The 21,799-nt window shown below is 33.3% G+C and overlaps 1 protein-coding gene across 1 annotated transcript in view; it reads left to right on the forward strand.

The window, feature by feature from the left end:
• The window catches only part of fred (friend of echinoid), a 505,225-nt gene that overhangs the window by 430,835 nt on the left and 52,591 nt on the right, over positions 1 to 21,799 (forward strand). The gene's annotated exons all lie outside the window — the stretch shown is intronic.

Consider the following 21,799-nt stretch of genomic DNA (forward strand, 5'->3'; position numbering starts at 1 on the left):
AATTGTAATTCTAGTGCAAAATTACAAACAAATTGGGCCAAAACTCTGGCTTCTAGGACCATATTAGTCCATATCGGGCGAAAGATATAAAGGGTGATTCTTTTGAGGTTAGGATTTTCATGCATTAGTATTTGACGGATCACGTGGGATTTCAGACATGGTGTCAAAGAGAAAGATGCTCAGTATGCTTTGACATTTCATCATGAATAGCCGAACGATCTGCCACAACGTCGAATTTTCAGTGAATGGGCCCTAGAAAAGTTGGCAGAAAATCCGCTTTTTTATCGACAAATTTTGTTCAGCGATGAGGCTCATTTCTGGTTGAATGGCTACGTAAATAAGCAAAATTGCCGCATTTGGAGTGAAGAGCAACCAGAAGCCGTTCAAGAACTGCCCATGCATCCCGAAAAATGCACTGTTTGGTGTGGTTTGTACGCTGGTGGAATCATTGGACCGTATTTTTTCAAAGATGCTGTTGGACGCAACGTTACGGTGAATGGCGATCGCTATCGTTCGATGCTAACAAACTTTTTGTTGCCAAAAATGGAAGAACTGAACTTGGTTGACATGTGGTTTCAACAAGATGGCGCTACATGCCACACAGCTCGCGATTCTATGGCCATTTTGAGGGAAAACTTCGGAGAACAATTCATCTCAAGAAATGGATCGGTAAGTTGGCCACCAAGATCATGCGATTTGACGCCTTTAGACTATTTTTTGTGGGGCTACGTCAAGTCTAAAGTCTACAGAAATAAGCCAGCAACTATTCCAGCTTTGGAAGACAACATTTCCGAAGAAATTCGGGCTATTCCGGCCGAAATGCTCGAAAAAGTTGCCCAAAATTGGACTTTCCGAATGGACCACCTAAGACGCAGCCGCGGTCAACATTTAAATGAAATTATCTTCAAAAAGTAAATGTCATGGACCAATCTAACGTTTCAAATAAAGAACCGATGAGATTTTGCAAATTTTATGCGTTTTTTTAAAAAAAAAAAAGTTATCAAGCTCTTAACAAATCACCCTTTACAATGCTAATTCTACTCCCTATGCAACTAAATCGGAGCAAAAAATTGGACTCTGTGGGCAAATGAGTGTAAATCGGGCGAAAGCTATATATGGGAGCTATATCTAAATCTGAACCGATTTCAATCAAATTTTGCACACTTAACTGCACTACTAATTGTACTCCTAGTGCAAAATTTCAAACAAATTGGGCCAAAACTCTGGCTTCTAGGGCCATATTAGTCCATATCGGGCGAAAGATATATATGGGAGCTATATCTAAATCTGAATCGATTTCAATCAAATTTGGCACGCATAGCTACAATGCTAAATCTACTCCCTGTGCAAAATTTCAACCAAATTTGGACAAAAATCTGGCTTCTGGGGCCATATAAGTCCATATCGGGCGAAAGATATATGGGAGCTATATCTAAATCTGAACCGATTTCAATCAAATTTTACACACTTGAATATACAACTAAGTGTTATGTTTGTACAAAATATCAAGCAAATCGGTATAAAACTCTGGCTGCTGGGTCCATGTTAGTGCATATCGGGCGAAAGATATATATGGGGGCTATATGTAAATCTGAACCGATTTCTTCCAAAATCAATAGGGTTCTATTCTGACCCAAATTAGGAACATGTGCCAAATTTGAAGGCGATTGGACTTAAATTGCGACATAGACTTTGATCACAAAAATGTGTTCACAGACAGACGGACGGACGAACAGACGGAGATGGTTATATCGACTCAGGGACCCACCCTGAGCATTATTGCCAAAGACACCATGTGTCTATCTCGTCTCCTTCTGGGTGTTACAAACATATGCACTAACTTATAATACCCTGTTCCACAGTGTGGCGCAGGGTATAATGAATTCATTGTGAAGAAAGGGGTTGTTATTCTATTGGTATTTTCTATCTTTATAAACCATCACGAATATTGATAGACTTATTGTTTGTTATTTATGGTCAATAAATTTAAAAATCGAAGTTTTTCTCACTAATTTAAAATAACAAGTATATTATATATTTTATATGTTATTTATTATATTATTTTTTTAACAATCTCTCCGTATACCATAACAACACGATTAAAAAACAACTCACGCGCAAACATATCGATTACATCGATGATAGGTATCGATTACAGGTAGATAAAAGAAATATTTCCTATATTCTAACAAGCGTGTTTCCTTAAGTTTTGAAAGGATTCAATACTTCTTAGTAAGAATGAACTAAAATATTTTCCTATGCCAAGTGTTATTCGAATGTATGATAAGCTTTTTATAATAAAGGAAGTCAGAATTATCATTTTATAAGAAATTTTACTAAATTTGAGGAAACTTGGTTATATGTTAGTTCGGTTTTTGTTTATTTTTACGAATGCTTTGTTAGAAGTGCATAAAATTTTCTTGTTCAGTAGTAAATTCTTATATCCAGCGAAGAAAACAGTATTAGTAAAATTCTATGCCTTATTCTAGTTAATGAACTATTCCTAACTGCTTTCAGTTTAGGATTTTTCTACTGAAACAAGTAAATTTTATTATTTCACACAAAAATTTAACTTAATGGAAATAAAATGGCTAAACTAATTTATGAATTTTTTTTCCTTTAGTCTCGAAGGCACTTTTTCTAGGTGTTTAACATGAATTTGCACCACTTCTTAAGGTTTGATCTGAATTCAGTGTTTTGGATGTGAATTAAAAAATTTTGTGATATTTTACCAAATAATTTTTAAAATATTTATGATTTTTAATGCCTTTTAACGCTTGCTTGAAACGTTTGACATCAAATATTTTCAAAAATTCACAATTTTTCTAGAATGGATTTAGTATTTTTTCACCAATGGATTTAGTATTTTTTCACCAATTTGAATAATTTTATTAATTCTTACTCTGTTTCTAACATATTTGAAACAAACAGAGTTAAATTTTAAATTTCCCATTAAACATACGTAAAGAATGATTTATAAAAAAATCGAATTAACGGCCATTTTCATGTATCTCCGTTAGACTTTAACTCCCAGTTAGCAGAAAGTAAAATCGCAATATCTTCTCTCCGGTACATTAGTGGTCACTCAGAACCAGTATTTTTTTTTAATTATTAAATTTTTTCCCTCACATCTTTCTCACTTCCACGAGGTTTTTAAGTTCTTAGAGCCTTTTTCTGTAATACAAACAATGTAGAAGAAAGTATTCGATTTTATAATTTTTTTAAATTTTACCTTTCGCCTGGACGAAGAATCGAACAGCAATTTGTAAGACAACACACTATCCACTGTCGATGTTATTGTCATCAATAGAACAAACTTTATTTAAGAGAAATATACATTTAGTTGGGTACCGTGGAGCAATGGTTGCCAAGTCCGCTTTGCATGCCAAGGGTCGTGGGTTCGATCCCTGCTTCGACCGAACACCAAAAAGTTTTTTTTTACGAGAAGATATTCAACATTATATACTACTATATTGAATTTTTACTATGAACTGTAAAATGAGTCTTATTAAAGACCTTAAGTCAGAAAAGAACAGTGCTTGATATAAACGAAATGGACTGTGTTGTTGGTTCAAAAATAATTATTTTTATTGAAAAAATAAAAATTTTGTAACAAACAAGTTTTTTTGGTGATAAAAGTTTAAAATTATTGAAGCAATTCAAAAACTCTAACAAAAGAAAAACGTTTTCCAAACTTTTTTTCTTTGCGTGTACAAAATTCTACTAAGGATGCTCGTCCACAATAGAATTACTTGTGTTTTTACAGCGATACCAGATGTCAAGGTGTAGTTTCATAGGGATATCTTCTGAATTGGATGTTAGTTCATACAGAGCTTATGTCACATACTGAGTTAAAAATGGATAAGTCTCTGAAGTTTTATAGAAGTCATTTCTGAATAAGCCGACTGTATTTAATTTTAGAGACAGTATGGATTGTTTGAAAATCGACTCAAAATGACTTTTAATGTTAGTTAAAATCGAATAATCGGCTTTTGAAAGTGTTTTAAAAAGAAAAAAAGTTCGTTTTAAAAAGAACAAAAGATTTCGTGTAATTAACGAAATTTGTCATTGTTTTACCACCAAAGGAACTTTTCATTAGAAAAACGAAATACTATGTTCTTTTAACGAAGAACTTTAGTACTTTTAATGAGTACTTTGTGTACCTTCCACCCAACCATTTCGAGCTTCTTATAGAAAATTTCCGTACTTTTTAATCTCATACACACAGAGTGGGAACATGAGCACCTCAAACATGTTTCAAGAACAAAGTGTTACTTATGTTTGGATATGCCCTTTCCAAAAGTTGTATATTTTGAATGCAGTCTTATGTTGGTCATTGTATACAGTCCAGTACGGTGTCCAATACAACTCCGAGGTAATATCACCCAAGGAGATGGGTTTAACTCTGATATGCTGCGAAATATTTTTAGTTAGTTAAGTCATTTAGCTGCATATTTGACCGAACACCAAAAAGTTTCTCAGCGATGGTTTCTTTCCCTCTCTGTAATGCTGGTGACATTTCTGAGTTTATTGATACTAAGCGTTGCCAGAATTTTTTCACCAAAAACCGCTAGATTTGCCCAAAAAATAGCTAAAAAATAGCTGGAAAAAAGCTAGCTGGAAAAAAGCTATCAAAAGTCATATTTTTCATTGAAATTTAACAAAGTTAAAAGCTTTGTTTTACTTAAAATGCATATTAATTTAATTGTATTCATTTTAATTCTACTTCTGTGAGACTGCAAAAATATCTAAGTTGTATCTTTAGAAAATATCAATATGTTTCGTTTTAATTGGCTTAAATCCGCTGAATTAATAATAAATTTATGAACGTGTACATTTTTGCTAATTTTACCCAAGAGAGTAAACCCCATTCTTACTGCCTTGCTAGTTTATACTGAATAACTTTTATTGGAAAATTACCCAAACAAATATATTGTTGTCCAATTTTCGTAAATGTAATTGCATTCCATTAATAAATAGCAGATTTGTTTTTATCGCGCGTTTAATAATCCTATCAATACGATATTTTATTAAAAAAAAAAAACAAGTAAGGAAAGTCTAAAGTCGGGCGGGGCCGACTATATTATACCCTGCACCACTTTGTAGATCTAACTTTCGATACCATATCACATCCGTCAAATGTGATGGGGGCTATACATAAAGGTTTGTCCCAAATACATACATTTAAATATCACTCGATTTGGGCAGAATTTTATAGACTTTTACAAAATCTATAGACTCAAAATTTAAGTTGGCTAATGCACTAGGGTGGAACACAATTTAGTAAAAAAATATGGGAAACATTTAAATCTGAAGCAATTTTAAGGAAACTTCGCAAAAGTTTATTTATGATTTATCGCTCGATATATATGTATTACAAGTTTAGGAAAATTAGAGTCATTTTTACAACTTTTCGACTAAGCAATGGTGATTTTACAAGGAAAATGTTGGAATTTGACCATTTTTGTCGAAATCAGAAAAACATATATATGGGAGCTATATCTAAATCTGAACCGATGTCAACCAAATTTGGCACGCATATATACAATGCTAATTCTACTCCTTGTGCAAAATTTCAACTAAATCGGAGCAAAAAATTGGCCTCTGTGGTCATATGGGATATATATCCAAATCTGAACCGATTTCAACCAAATTTAGCACGCATAGTTACTATGCTAATTCTACACCCTATGCAAAATTTCAATTAAATCGGAGCAAAAAATTGGCCTCTGTGGGCAAATGAGTGTAAATCGGGCGAAAGCTATATATGGGAGCTATATCTAAATCTGAACCGATTTGGCTGATATTTTCCAAAATCAATAGGGATCGTCTTTGAGCCGAAACAGGACCCTATACCAAATTTTAGGACAATCGGACTAAAACTCCGAGCTGTACTTTGCACACAAAAATACACCAACAGACAGACGGACATCGCTAAATCGACTCAGAATTTAATTCTAAGCCGATCCGTATACTAAAGGGTGATTTGTTAAGAGCTTGATAACTTTTTTTTAAAAAAAAACGCATAAAATTTGCAAAATCTCATCGGTTCTTTATTTGAAACGTTAGATTGGTCCATGACATTTACTTTTTGAAGATAATTTCATTTAAATGTTGACCGCGGCTGCGTCTTAGGTGGTCCATTCGGAAAGTCCAATTTTGGGCAACTTTTTCGAGCATTTCGGCCGGAATAGCCCGAATTTCTTCGGAAATGTTGTCTTCCAAAGCTGGAATAGTTGCTGGCTTATTTCTGTAGACTTTAGACTTGACGTAGCCCCACAAAAAATAGTCTAAAGGCGTCAAATCGCATGATCTTGGTGGCCAACTTACCGGTCCATTTCTTGAGATGAATTGTTCTCCGAAGTTTTCCCTCAAAATGGCCATAGAATCGCGAGCTGTGTGGCATGTAGCGCCATCTTGTTGAAACCACATGTCAACCAAGTTCAGTTCTTCCATTTTTGGCAACAAAAAGTTTGTTAGCATCGAACGATAGCGATCGCCATTCACCGTAACGTTGCGTCCAACAGCATCTTTGAAAAAATACGGTCCAATGATTCCACCAGCGTACAAACCACACCAAACAGTGCATTTTTCGGGATGCATGGGCAGTTCTTGAACGGCTTCTGGTTGCTCTTCACTCCAAATGCGGCAATTTTGCTTATTTACGTAGCCATTCAACCAGAAATGAGCCTCATCGCTGAACAAAATTTGTCGATAAAAAAGCGGATTTTCTGCCAACTTTTCTAGGGCCCATTCACTGAAAATTCGACGTTGTGGCAGATCGTTCGGCTTCAGTTCTTGCACGAGCTGTATTTTATACGGTTTTACACCAAGATCTTTGCGTAAAATCTTCCATGTGGTCGAATAACACAAACCCAATTGCTGCGACATTTCATTCATCGACATTTCACGGTCTTCAGCAACACTCTCAGAAACAGACGCAATATTCTCTTCTGTACGCACTGTACGCATTCGTGTGGTTGGTTTAATGTCCAATAAAGTAAACTGAGTGCGAAACTTGGTCACAATCGCATTAATTGTTTGCTCACTTGGTCGATTATGTAGACCATAAATCGGACGTAAAGCGCGAAACACATTTCGAACCGAACACTGATTTTGGTAATAAAATTCAATGATTTGCAAGCGTTGCTCGTTAGTAAGTCTATTCATGATGAAATGTCAAAGCATACTGAGCATCTTTCTCTTTGACACCATGTCTGAAATCCCACGTGATCTGTCAAATACTAATGCATGAAAATCCTAACCTGAAAAGAATCACCCTTTAAAAGGTTGGTCTATGATTACTCCTTCTTGGCCTTACATACAAATGCACAAACTTATTATACCCTGTACCGCAGTAGTGGTGAAGGGTATAATAATACTACATTCAAAACTTTATTTCCTTAATTTTTCTTTCATACACCGAAGAAAAGCATGCCTGGTTCCAAAGAGTTTGTCAAATTTGAATTTATTCGTTTTTTCAGCTTTTTCTTCTTCCAAATTCAGACTCGATTTCAAGTAGAAATTATTCTATGTATCAGGTAAAATACGTCTTTAAAATAAAGTGTTGAAAAACATCTTCTATTTTTGAACGCTTTTTTGGTTTGTGGTCATGATACAAAAACTCCACAGATTTAAAGACTATTTCATTAATTTTAAGAATTTTTCAGAATTGACCATGGCCTAAAAAAATTTTCTTTCATGTAAAGATACCCATTTTTAAGTTTAATCTCTTAACTATAATGACACTGACAAAAAGACTTTGTCGGCTTTTGGACAAAGAAAACAGTTTATATAAGAGAAATTCACAAATGCTATTATAAGCAAAATTCCTGTTCGTATTTTAAGAACATGAAATCGTTCGCTTCACGACATCACTTTTTTCAGTGAACAAAGCAATTCACATCTACTATTTTAACTTAGTAATAACATTATAACTTGAGAATATTATAATAACATAAAAAGTACACATAAACGAGTCAAATGCTAATATTCCTAATAATCGACTGACTGACAGGAATCATTAATGTTTCAATTGATCTTTGATATATGTGGAACTCCTTATTCTGGCAGCAAGGCTTAGATAAAAATGCCGTTTTATCGCAATTTCAAAAGAAACATTTCGACATGTTTAAAAAAATCTAAAAATTGCTAAAACGGTCATGAAAAAAGCCAGAAACAAACCTAAATGCATTTTTTCTGCTAAACGACCAAATCTAGCGGGAAAATAGCTAAATTGGTAACGCTGCTAAGTGGTCACCATAATGTGAAACCACGTTCGGGCTCGGCTATATAAATGAGGTCCCTTGTCATTGAGATAAACATGGAATCGCTCAGCACTCAGTGAGAAGAGAGAAGTTCACCACTGTGGTGTGGTATAACAATGGACTGAAATGTTTAACTAACATACACCTAACCTAACCTAATACCATTCGCAATGGTTTGGCCTTCCTAGAGAAGAAAGAAATTGTGCTTTGTGGTGTGTGAAATTTTCGTTTTCCTTTGTCGCTTTACACGAAATCTTCTATTGTGTCTTCACAAATAACAAAAAACTTAACGATTTTTTTGGCAACAATGAATCCTTTGCTATAGTCATGCGGGAAATGGAAATTCATTTTTAGTTTGTCTTCTTCAAGTTATTCCAGTGATTGGCAACATGGGTTTCCATTATTTTCGATGTCATTTCTGGATGTTTGTGTTTGAATGTTTTCATTTCCACACCATCAATTCCATAGACAACGATTTAATGGTTAGCATTCATTTTAGATAAATGGTATCGTTGGAATTTGCATTTCCAAATAGGCGGAATGCCATCAACTTTGATTTTTGGTTTAGAAAATAAACACTCAATGTTGGCAGGCACAATAAAAATATATAGAATGTCAGCGGAAAACTAATTTGTAAACAATGTAGTGATTTTCATCAATTTTTATGTTTATCTCAAAATATATGAATGCATCAATTGTGAAACTAAAAATCATATCTCTATTTTAAATAACGATTTTGTTGAAATATGACATTTCAAAATCCTAACAACGATGTGGTTAATGTTCGACATGTAATGTCAGTAATGATCATAATTATAAACCAATCCCTAGACTTTATTTGTTGAGCCTCATGAGGCCACAATTTTCGTACAATTTGGCTGATATTCGACTGTGATGCCAGTATATGTCCTCTACAATCATGCAAAAAAATGGTCCATATCAGTTCATTATTATATATAAATCTCCAATGCCCAGATTTTACGTTCTGGAGTTGATTTTAATCCATGTTTCCGGTGCCTTAGGATTCATTTTCTCACAACAACACAAAAAAATTGTCAATATTAATAGGTGTATATGTACTAAAGTCCCTGTAGGAAATTGAGGTGACTATAAGTTAATAAATTGTTAGTCATAACTGAGTCATAGGTGACTCAAATCCTAACTCATTTCCCATGTAAAATCCTATTCAGTTTTAACACGTGTTGTCATTGGAACGAGTCAGTACTCACTCAAACCTGCATAAGCTTCACCTAACCAAAAGTTAGCTCAAAGTGAGTTAGCTTTAGGCTGATAATATATGAGCATACTATGAGTTAGCTCTTAACTGATTAGTTTATGGTGAGCTCTTTGTGGTTAATAAAATATATATTTTTTTTGTTTTATTATTTTTGATTCATTTTATTTCGAATTAATTAAAAAATAATAACAATTCAGATTTTTTAAAATTATTTTACAATAAATAAAATATAACGTAAGTAAAAATTCGGATAATATTAGTTGAGTTCATCTTGTCTTGAGTTTGAGTGTTGTGTTAATTTTCTCGTTTAACTCAGAGGGAGTTGTACCTACTTTTGTAATGACGCACACTGAATGGAAGTGGCATTCGTCAGGGAGGTCCAAAAGGCTTAAGTGCATTTCCCAATATATTCGTCCTCAAACAGCCATTTAACACTTTTATTCGATGTTTCCATTTATTCCTTCACTGATAATGATGGGTTCTAGTGGAAATAAGGAAAGTTTAATTATTAAATTGCGTTTGAATTATGCATTTCTATGCTACTTACCGCTAACCGTGACAAAAAATTACAAAAATTCTCTGAAAATAGAAGCTAAATTGAAACAAATATAAAAAGCCAAATCCAAATTGACAGTTATAGAAGCCAATACATATTTTTTGTTTGTTTATTTGAATTATTTCCATGACTTTACTTCACTTAAATATGCATCAGCTTAGAGTAATTGATCATTGCTGATCGAGAAAAAGTGAGTTTGGGAAAAATTCAACTGACTCAAGACTGCATAAATAATGAGTTAGCTTAAAGTCGCCTCAAATTAGTTAGTAAAAAGTTAGTTTGATTTTGAGTGAGTTCGAGACATTCCTACAGGGGTAGTTTAATATGCCGTTTTTGATCTACACTGAAAAAAAAGCATGCCCGGTTCCAAAGATTTTGTCTTTACTTCAAGAATTCATATAAGGATACTTTTAAGACATACCGCTTTTTCACCTTTTTTCTTCATTTTTTCGTCCTATAAAAACAAGTTAATAACAACTTTATATTCCAAATTCAGACACGACTTCCGCTACAAATTATGCTATGTTTCAAATAAAAAACGCCTTTAAAATAAAGTGTTGAAAAACATGTCCCATTTTTTAACGATTTTTTGCTTTGTATTATTTGAATTATTAAAGTCAAGTTGACCTTAGCCCAAAACAGTTTTCTTTCATGTTATTATACCTATTTTTAAATCCAATCACTTAATTATAAGGGCGACACGAATTCGGTGAAAAGTTTATGTACTTTTGGACAAAGAAAATGCGTCTTCTACGCTAAGCAAAATTTGCATTCGTATTTTAAGGACATGAAATCTTTGGTCTCACGACAAAATATTTTTCAGTGTAGCATTGATATGGACTAACTTATAATTTATTCTATTCAACCGTCGAACTGAACGGACGTGTTTTTTTAATAGCGGATTATTTCATCGTAATAAGTAATTATTACGAATTTCACGTGTGGTGGAAATTAAACCACCATGCAGCGAAATTCAAAGTCGTCCACTGGGTTGCTAACTTCAGGGCCCAGTACTCGTGATTTTTTTCAACTGACTCAAAGAACATTCTCTGACAGGCACAATCTGTTCAGCTTGGTTTAGTTATTCGCATGTTTTTAGATAGGGAAAAAAGCTACTATACCACATTTCCAGCCTGGACCAAATTTGCTGAACTTACTCTAATAGAAAAAAAAATAGGTTCCACAATCGTAAACGGGCGTTGACAAAATGAAACGGAAATGTTCACAAAAAATCAAAACGGAATGTTCACGATTTCGTCCACGGGCGTTCAGGATTTCATGAACGACATTATTTTTTCTTTGGCCATGAGTCTTAAAATAATCGCTAGACGTTGTTATAAAAACTCCGTCGGTGGTGCAATGTGCTAAGGCAATTGTTAAATGGTATGGTGCAGACAACACAGATTCGGAAATCTTTTTTTTATTTTGTTTATAAATTGGTAACTATTACGTTTTCAGAACGCTGATTGTTGTTTTGACAACGCATGGTGTCATTTTTACGTTGTCAGATTGACCGCGTCCGTTCTCAGTTTGACAACACATGTGTATTGATTCACTTTCATGAACGGATCGTTATGACTCATGATTTTTTCTATGGGTGTAAAGTCCGCTTTTGCCTACAGACTGGGAAATTCAAAAATATCTTGGAGCCTCTTTCTCCTATGATTCCAGCGATGAAGCGAAGAAGCTCATATTCACTGACATATTACTATCGGGATATATGTTTAGATCCATTTCACTTGGCAATCCAGGCTATTGTACACTGAAAAAAATTTTGTCGTGTCCTTAAAATACCAATGCGAATTTGGCTTAGCATAGCCGACGTATTTCTCAGATGTAAAGTTTTTTTTCTTTGTTAAAAAGTCAATAAACTTTTCAATACCCACAAGTGGGTAGCTTAACACGAAAATTTTGTTTGACGAAGGTCAACGAGGCTTTAATAAAAATACTTCCAACTTAATGAAATCGTCTTTAAATTTGTGATTTTGTGTCCTGATTACAAAGCAAAAACATAGAATAATTCTAAAAGTCGAGTCTGAATCAGGAAATTTAAGTTATCGTTAATGAACTTTGAAAAAAAGGGAAAAATAAATTAAAATATGTGTCCTAGGATCATGTACGCAAAACTCAAATTTAAAAGTGAATTGAGTCTTCTTTGGTTCGGAATCAATACCACAATTATTAGAGTAAACACTGAAAAAGCAGTAAACCCACCAGGAAGGAAAATTTTTGTTAATTTTAGAAAATTTATACCATTTTCAGAAAATTTTAACTAAACACTATTACAAAAGCTGACATCACGCAGGTATAACAAAAATAAGTAAATATTTTTCGACAAATTCAAGAAAATGTGTTAGACATAATTAATTTTTTTGTTTAAAAAAAATGAATTTAAAAGTGCAAGAATGTCTTCAGTGCCATACGAAGTTCAAGATGGCCGCATTTGTAGTAAAATTATAATTTAGTAAATCTTTTTTTTTTTTTTGTATAATCTTTTCCTGTTTTTCAATTCATTTAACTAACGTACCCCATAAATTGTTAGAGTAAAGAAAACATTCTCCAAACACAATAATCCCATGAAGTATTTATGGCAACAAACATTGGTTCTGCGGTAGCACTTACCGTGCACTGATTATTGTAATTTCTAAAAATACGCACAAAAATATTTTTTTTGTCTTCAATCAATTAAATTTTAATTGAAATGTCTTCAATAACAGAGATGATAGTACCATTTAAAAAATTAATTGATACTGTTAATTTTTGTAATTGATTTTTTGTTTCAATTAAAAAATTTTTAATTAAATATTTTTTAAAACCCAATTAAATTAAGACTTTAATTGGAAAAACTTTCGTGTAATGTTTTTCTGTGTACATTTCACAGAAAAACGTGAATTTCAAATCAAATTAGATATTTGGGTATATGTGCTTTTATGTTTACTGCTCAAGTGACAGTGACGGTAAATTGTTATGTTTCTTTTTGTGATGTTGAACAAAATCTGATCAAATCATATCTTTTCTACAAAATCGGAAACTTGAAATATATGCGTTGTGTAATTGAAATTCCGGGATTTTTGACAAATTTTGTGAAAGATTCGGGACACTTCCTGGAGACCAAATTCCGGGACAATCCAGGCGAATCCCGGCCATCTGGCAAGCCTAGTGTCGACTGAAGTTATGAATTTGGGCAGTGACCACGAGTCAGGCCCCCCCTGTAGACGGGTCGACAGGTGGCGACACTTTGGCAAGTCGAACCTTTTCTAAGGTAACGACATCAAAAGGAGGTAATCCCTCACGAAAGAAATTCAAAGAACGCAGAAATGCTTTGTTTATCCTAAAGAAATTAGGATCTGTCGACCCAAGCACGTTGTCGGCTAAGCAAAGCGATTCCTTAAAATGGGCTCAAGGAATTCTTGAAGCTGGAAAAAGGGAACGATCACCGAATGAACTGGCATACTCTAAACGGGATCAAAGATCGTTTACCTCAGTTGCAAACGACAGCCTTGTGATGGCTATCATTAATAAAGGAGCATTGGACGGTATAGTTCCAAAGCAAAAATGGGGGGAAATTGAGGTGCCAAAAAAGTTTCCCGGACCAAGTCCTCGACGGCAAGATGCTGGATGGTGTCAAGGACGATATAAGTTAATAACATTTGCCGACCAGAGGTCTATGGATTGCTTTAAAGCTGCTTTGATGCTAACATAATTGGTGAAGTTTGGGAAGTAGCCGCTTTGGAGTTCGTCGATAAAAAAGACATACTGGCTAAATCTACACGCTCACAAAAAATCGCTTCTGTAACATATACTCCCAAACATATTTTGCTTCAAGCATATACATTTTTGGCTATTGCCCAAACATTTATATGTTTGATCTCTTCCAATATATAATATGTTTGTAAGCATATTGGTCTAAACAATATATGTTTGGGTAGTCAATTTCCAAACATTTTGTATTTTTGCATCCAAATTCAATAATGTTGTCTTCCAAAAAACAATATGTTATTATGTAAACATATAATATGTTTGGAAGCATTTTGCACCCAAAAATATTATATGCTTAAAAAAATTCTCCCAAACAATATTGTGCTCAAAATTTTATTTATTTATTTATATATTTACAATCATAATGAATTATGAAAATAAACAGGTAATATAGGTGCTAACAACATAGGTTTTCGACCTGAATGCTCAAAATTTTGTTTCTGCCCAATTGTATATTCCCCCACATCTTTCTCACTTCCACGAGATTTTTTAGTTCTTAGCACCTTTTTCTGTAATACAAACATTGTAGAAGAAATTATTCAATTGTATGATTTTTTTATTTTAATTTTACCTTTTGCCGGACGGGGATTCGAACAGGATCAAAGAAGTAGCTGATCAATTGCCCAAGGAAAAATAAAATGTTAATTTTGTAATAACAAGCAACAACAACCAACTTAATACAATATCGCTCCCTGTTAAATAGCGCTCCAAGCTACTAAACACATATATGTTTATAGGCTATTTCTAAATTAATATATGTTTGCATCCAAGCATATTATATTTAAAAACATTTTATGTCCCAAACATAATATGTTCTAACATATTAACATATATGTCCCAAACATGTTATGCTAGTTTATGAACATTATATGCTTGCACTCAAAAATATTGTGTTTAAAAATTTGTTTTCCAAAAATATAATGTTTATAGCCTAACATATGAAAAACAGTCTTTATCATCCGTGTAGAGCACATGCATGGATACCTGCAAACCCTCCTGATCCTGAGCCGATACTAACCAGACTAAAGGAATGTAACCCAGATCTTCCAACCGCCGATTGGAAGGTTGGTCGTTTGGATGAGGTGGATGGACCAAGACAACATGCGGTGATTATATTGAACATTGAGTCGCTGCCATATCTAGCCCAGACCCAAGGACGTGTAAGTTATGGCTTTCATGATATCCATATGAAGGTATAAAAAAGCGATCAGCCAAAGGATTCCGAATCGGACAAGCCTCCGGTAGAGTCAGAAGTGAAAAAATCCTGCGAAGCCGAAGGAGACATAAAAACTGCAGACATTGACGAACATCGTATGCGGGAAGTTCCTACAGGCTCAAACATTGCCAAAGCTGAACCGCGGATTGTTGCGAGAGTCAACGAGATCTGTGAAGAGGAAGCCCTTGATGACTCAATTGAAGCGGCTGATGTGACGATGGTTAAAAATTTGGATGGTTCTACCGTTCCTCCAGATAAATCTTCACCATTGTATAGCCGCTTGTACTGCCTTAAAAGTTCTCCTGATGAAAGGAGACATAGATATAGTTCTTATTCAAGAACCATACATATATAAGAACAAGATCTGTGAATTAAGCACTCCAGGTTTCAAACTTTTGCATAATACCGGTAAAGATAGAAGTCGAGCATGTATAATTGCTAAGAACGAACTTAACTTGTTTCTGCTTCCTTCATTGAGCACTGCAGACACTGTCGTAGCCAGTGTTGAGATATCCAAATGCAAATACTGGTTGAGGAGTCACTGAAAACAAAGACAAAACTCATTAAGGGATGTGATGCAAATGCACATCATAGTATTTGAGGAAGTAGTGATACTAATGCAAGGGGAGAGTCGCTAATAGAGTTTATTTTGCGTACCAACCTGGTATTTTGAAATAAGGGAGATGCCCCAACCTTCGTCACCAAAAACAGGCAAGAGGTGTTGGACATAACATTGGTCTCTCCGGAACTCAATGATAAGATATCTGAGTGGCAAGTTTTAAGGGAACATAGCTTCTCAGATTATCGCTACATCTGTTTCAGTTTGGCTGTTCGTACTTCAAAGACCATATTTCCGCCATATGTTGGGAAAAATGATTGGAATAGGTATAGGTAATCGTTAATATGATGATACCGGAAATACCAGAGACAAAAATGAACACTGTGCAAGATATCGAACACGCAGTGGGCCGGATTACTAAGGCCTTCACCAACTCACTGAAAGCTGCATGCCCAAGGGGGAAAAATCGACCACCATGGTGGTCTACGGTGTTAAGTAATATGAGGAAATATTATTTTCACTGCAAACAAAGAACATAGAACATTTTTATTATCGTGTTGGATGATTTTTTAAATGCTTATTCCCACCACGATATTCGTGACAATAAAATGGTCTAAATAAGCTGAAGTTAATAGGTCTAAACATATATTTTGTTTATAGGAAGTAACATGCTTGGGATAATTTTCACTCTCCCACTTACAAAACGTCCAACGTAGGTCTCTGCAACAGATATACAAATACAATATATATCCCAGTCCCAATTGGTCACCAATGAAATGAGGTAGGCCGCAGAGATGACAGAATGGTGTTGTATAATGACATTTAGGTTTCCTATTTACCCACAACGGTGTACATTATTTATTATTTGCGAAGTATGATTAATTGCCAATGAAATGTAAGCATGGTGTTCAAATGATTTATTTATTGATTATTTGCGACATGGAAAATTTATTCCCATATGGTGGCGAGCTGACATGAAATGTACATTTAATTGTAAAAGGAATGCCCTACAGCATTATTTAAACAGAATACTCTAACTTATAGTTAAAACTAAATTCTTTAAACCAATTTTAAAATATAGCATACATGGTAAAGACTATTTGAATAGAGAAATTGCAATAAACTCATTTGTAATTCAGTCCTTTGATAAAAGTAACAAAAGAAAAATCTGCAACTTTAACTTTTAGACATTTTTCGTAGATAATATAAAAATTTATAAAGATCAACAAAGTTGTATATAAACATCTAATAACTATTTTACTCAAATGGAAAATGTACGTCATGAGGACGAATTTTTACGTAACGGTGATGAATATTTCGTCACAAATGAGCTAACGTAACATTTCATCCCGTTGATGATTTTTCGTCATGGCGATGAATTGAAATTCATCCCTGTGATGAACATATTTACATCCCATAGATAACAATATTACGTCCAGGTTATGAAAAAATATCATCTATGCGATTACGCTTTTGGTATCTGTGAGTATTCTCTTTCATCCGAGGTGTGATGAAATTATTCAATATTACTATTCTCCTTTGTCATCGCTACAATCGCGGTCGTCGCAGGGATGAAAGTTTTCCATAAATTCGATGTAGCCATTCACCAATGTGACATACTCAATTCATCATCATGATGAAATCCTTTCATTAATTTGATGTAATCGATTCATCAATTTGATGCAAACTATTAATCTATTTGATGATTGATTGGTCATACAAATATTATATACCACCGTAAAAAAATTATATGTGCAATGTGTATTTATGTTCTAGTCTTATAAAGAACTTTTATTGAAAACATTTTTTTCTTATTTTATTTTTGCACGCTAGTTACAAAATAAATTAAAATTCACATTTTTATGATTAGATCATTATTTTTTGTGTAACCACGGCACACATTTTTTATATTAAAGACAACTACCACAAAGCTAAAATATTAACACTATTGTGACTTAATTTGATCGATTAGAATTTCAACCTTACCATTCATTGGTCCATCTTTATTAATATTATAATTTTTTTTAAGCCTCCGGGTATTGAACATTAAAAATATGGTAACATTTAAAGCAAATATATACTGCTCTCCGAGGACTATTGATTTTTATGACCAGCTAAATATACAAAGCTTTCTGCTATCTTAATAACGTTTGGATCACCAATGGCAAGAATGAAGGGAAGGGAAGTGTTTTCGCCACCTGTGGAGTAAAAAAATTATTAAAGAGAAATTGTAAAAATTGTATCTTTAATTATTACCTTCTTCATTTCTATTTTCCTCTAAATCCTTAATAACTGATTTTTTGCCAGCTTTTACATAAATTAAAAGTTTTTCAAATAAATTAAAAGTTTTTCAAATTTCGTCCTACTCTAAAATTGTGGATGCATTTTTGTGTAATGTGCTGAAAACGTGTTGAAGTTGCAATTTTTTTTTTTTAATTTTTGTTCATGCTTTTTTTAATTAGAAGAGTCGGTAAATACTTACCAATGTGAGTCCATTTGAAGGTTTGTTGTGCTGTCAGAAGTTTAGAACATGAATAATGTTTTTTCTTCATTGACAATCACATTAAAGCGATATTTTGAACACTTCCCTGAAGTATCTATAAAAGCCTCCGCAGATAAATTATCGAACTTTAAAACTTGTGCAAGAAGTTCGGGTTCTGAAATAAAAATTAAACGTTTTCCTATTCACTTTCACACTTTTATTAATTAACACTTTATTTTCGACATGCGCGACCACCTTTACTCTTTGAACTAAACCCAACAAGTGAGAACTATGTGAGATTGAAACTTACCCCAAAAATATCACTAAAATAACTTTTCATTTCAGGCAATGACAAAAAGGACGGATGGTTAAGCAAACAATTAGATACGTTTGTAATTTAGATATGTTTTGGATATTAATGAGCGAATTTATTAAGTGGCTATAGAGCTATAAGTGGTATAGCTAGTAACTTTTTCTTTTTTAACCGTTTTAAGAAGAATCATCTCTGAATCACGATTTTACTACTAGAAATTTTATAAAACTTAAAAAAAAAATCGCAATGAAATCGCATGTTAAAAAGATAAGAAAAACTGTAAGAAAATATCTCTCCGTACACGCACAGAAAAACCATGTTTGGACATGGTTGCCGCATCCATTTAATGCTTATCTAGAGCATGTAATTGCCGCGAAAACCATGTATTTTGTCTTTGTAAAAATAGTTTTCGAGCGGAGAAAAGTGTATGGTAGCAATAAGCATTTGAATGGTTCTCAAATACCACAAACATGTTCTATCATTTAAATGATAGAATTTGAGACCATTACATGGTCGGGAAAATCATGTACTTAACCATTCAATTTTTTTACTTTTTTACAGGGAAAAAAGTATTTTTATAGGTTAAGTATAGACATGCTAGAATCATTATATGGCCATAAAGACCATTTACATTTTTTTCGTGACCTTTTAATTTTTTAACTTTTTTGCAGCGAAAATAATTTTATAAAAACATTGAGCAGGTACATACGATTTTCATTTTACGCGTCACTGATGTGTTGATTGTTTCTTGGAATGGACGGAGAATACGGATTTACTGTGTTTTGTGTTAATTTCTTTATTCAGAAGTGGCACGTGGTTTTATGTGAACACAAAAAAGGAAAGTGTAATTGAAATGTAAATGTACCTGTTTTTTTGTTCTGCATTACTCAGCTTATGCCGAGGTATACACGCAGAGAAGAAACATGATTGTCACAATCATATTCGAAGAGCAAAATAATATGATAGGAGCTATTTTTGCGGAGACCATGTAACATTTTAAACTGCAACCATGTTGGCTCAGTGAACATGGTTCTAAGAAAAATATAATTGTCCTCATCTAAAATGTTAAAAGAATTTTGTTTGATAAAAAGAATTTTGTTTGAATGAAAAGACAATGGTCACGATTTAAAATGTTATGGTATTCATTAAAAATGTTTTTCTCGTAGTTAAAAGAACATGGTCACAACCTAAAATGTTTTGATGTTTATGAAAAAACTTTTTTCATCGTCGAAAAAAGGACGCCACTTGAGAAAAGAAAACATTAATTTAACTTTATTTGTTTGTTTTTATTTATTTATAAACTAATTCATTGTTTATTTGTATTTATAATGCCGTTCAAGCAAACATCATATATTTTTACACACTCTATTTTATTTCAATTTCAACAATAAGTAATTATTTCATATTTACATCGTGCCCAGCAAATGTACAAACGCAGACATCATGTAACTGCAACTAAAAATAAATGATCCATATAGCAAAATGCAGAACAAAATAAAAACAGGTACATTTACATTTCAATTACACTTTCCTTTTTTGTGTTCACATAAAACCACGTGCCACTTCTGAATAAAGAAATTAACACAAAACACAGTAAATCCGTATTCTCCGTCCATTCCAAGAAACAATCAACACATCAGTGACGCGTAAAATGAAAATCGTATGTACCTGCTCAATGTTTTTATAAAATTCTTTTCGCTGCAAAAAAAGTTAAAATATTAAATGGTCACGAAAAAAATGTAAATGGTCTTTATGGCCATGTAATGATTCTAGCATGTCTATACTTAACCTATAAAAATACTTTTTTCCCTGTAAAAAAGTAAAAAAAAATTGAATGGTTAGGTACATGATTTTCCCGACCATGTAATGGTCTCAAATTCTATCATTTAAATGATAGAACATGTTTGTGGTATTTGAGAACCATTCAAATGCTTATTGCCACCATACATTTTTCTCCGCTCGAAAACTATTTTTACAAAGACAAAATACATGGTTTTCGCGGCAATTGCATGCTCTAGATAAGCATTAAATGGATGCGGCAACCATGTCCAAACATGGTTTTTCTGTGCGTGTAAAAACTGTGAATAGCATACATGGAAGAAATACCCAGCAAAAAAAGAGCTTCCAAAAAAGTAGTTTGGATCCCCAATCTGTGATCCGGAAGTAGTGCAAACTTGGATCATCTCCAATGAATTTTACATGGGCTTGTCATAGGACGGAAGCACTCCTTTTTTGGATCCTTTGCATTGCTTTAGAAGTTGTGCCCTGGAAGTTAATTTGAATGAAGAAATTTAAAAAGCAAAAAAAAAATTTTTTTCAACCAATTTCAGTTTTTCTTTTATCCATATGTTTTATTACACTATTATTTTCCTATTACCTAATTTTTACAATTTGAACAACTTTTTCGCTCCGACCAGGGATTGAACCTGGGTTTGCTGGCACCATAACAGAACGCCTTAGCACACTCAGCCACAAACGCCATTGAACATAATGCGGCGAAAGGTCAATTCAAATGTTTGTGATATGATCGTAATACGACACCACGGAGAATAACATTCTAATTGCTTCTCGAGATGTTCTTTATTAGTATGAACGAAAAAAATAAGAAACGCAGGTTCAAATCTCACCAGCGGCAATTTTTTTTATAAAATATTTTTCTAAAATCGTTTTTATTTTTTATTTTCGGCATATATTTTCGTATAAATATATTTTTTCCATTAAAAATCAAAAAAAAAAAAAAGAAATTAAAAATTCTCGTAATTTGCAAAACCTTCTCAAAAGAACTTCCATGGAAGCGAAAAAGTCAAACGGCACAGGTTCAAATCCCAGCGGGGATAGATTTTTTTTATTATTATTTTTTTTTTACTTTTTTATTAATTTTCTATTTTTTTTTTATTTTTTTTATTAGTTTTCTATTATTTTGTAAAATTTAATTGTCCAAAATTTGCACTTAAAATAGCCTGATTGCGTTCTTTCTAATACTTGTCCACAAGGACTGCAACGGAAGTAGAAAAAAATCATTGGGGGATCCCAAGATGCGCTTTAGAAGAAATGTTTGTGTACTTGTCCAAAAGGACTACATTGGAAGTTGAAAAAAACTCGATGGGGGATTCTGGGATGGGCTTTAAAAGAAATATTTGTGGAACAACTTCCAATTTGTTTTGCTGGGTAACCATATACCAAAACTAGTTTAGAATGGCATGTAAAAGGAGAAACTTAAATGAGGATATTTTAGTTTTTATTACAGGATCTCAACATTTTTAAAAGGACTATTGTGTATACCCCATTCGTCCGCAAATGTTAAACGTGGAAAGTGATTTTCTCCGCCACAATTATAAGATAGTGTATATATTTGAAACGCTCAGAATGAGACGAAATACCCACATGGTGCCTTTAGCAATAATGCTTGA

Source organism: Haematobia irritans, chromosome 2, assembly GCF_050003625.1.
Source record: "Haematobia irritans isolate KBUSLIRL chromosome 2, ASM5000362v1, whole genome shotgun sequence".
In the NCBI taxonomy this organism is placed as follows: domain Eukaryota; kingdom Metazoa; phylum Arthropoda; class Insecta; order Diptera; family Muscidae; genus Haematobia; species Haematobia irritans.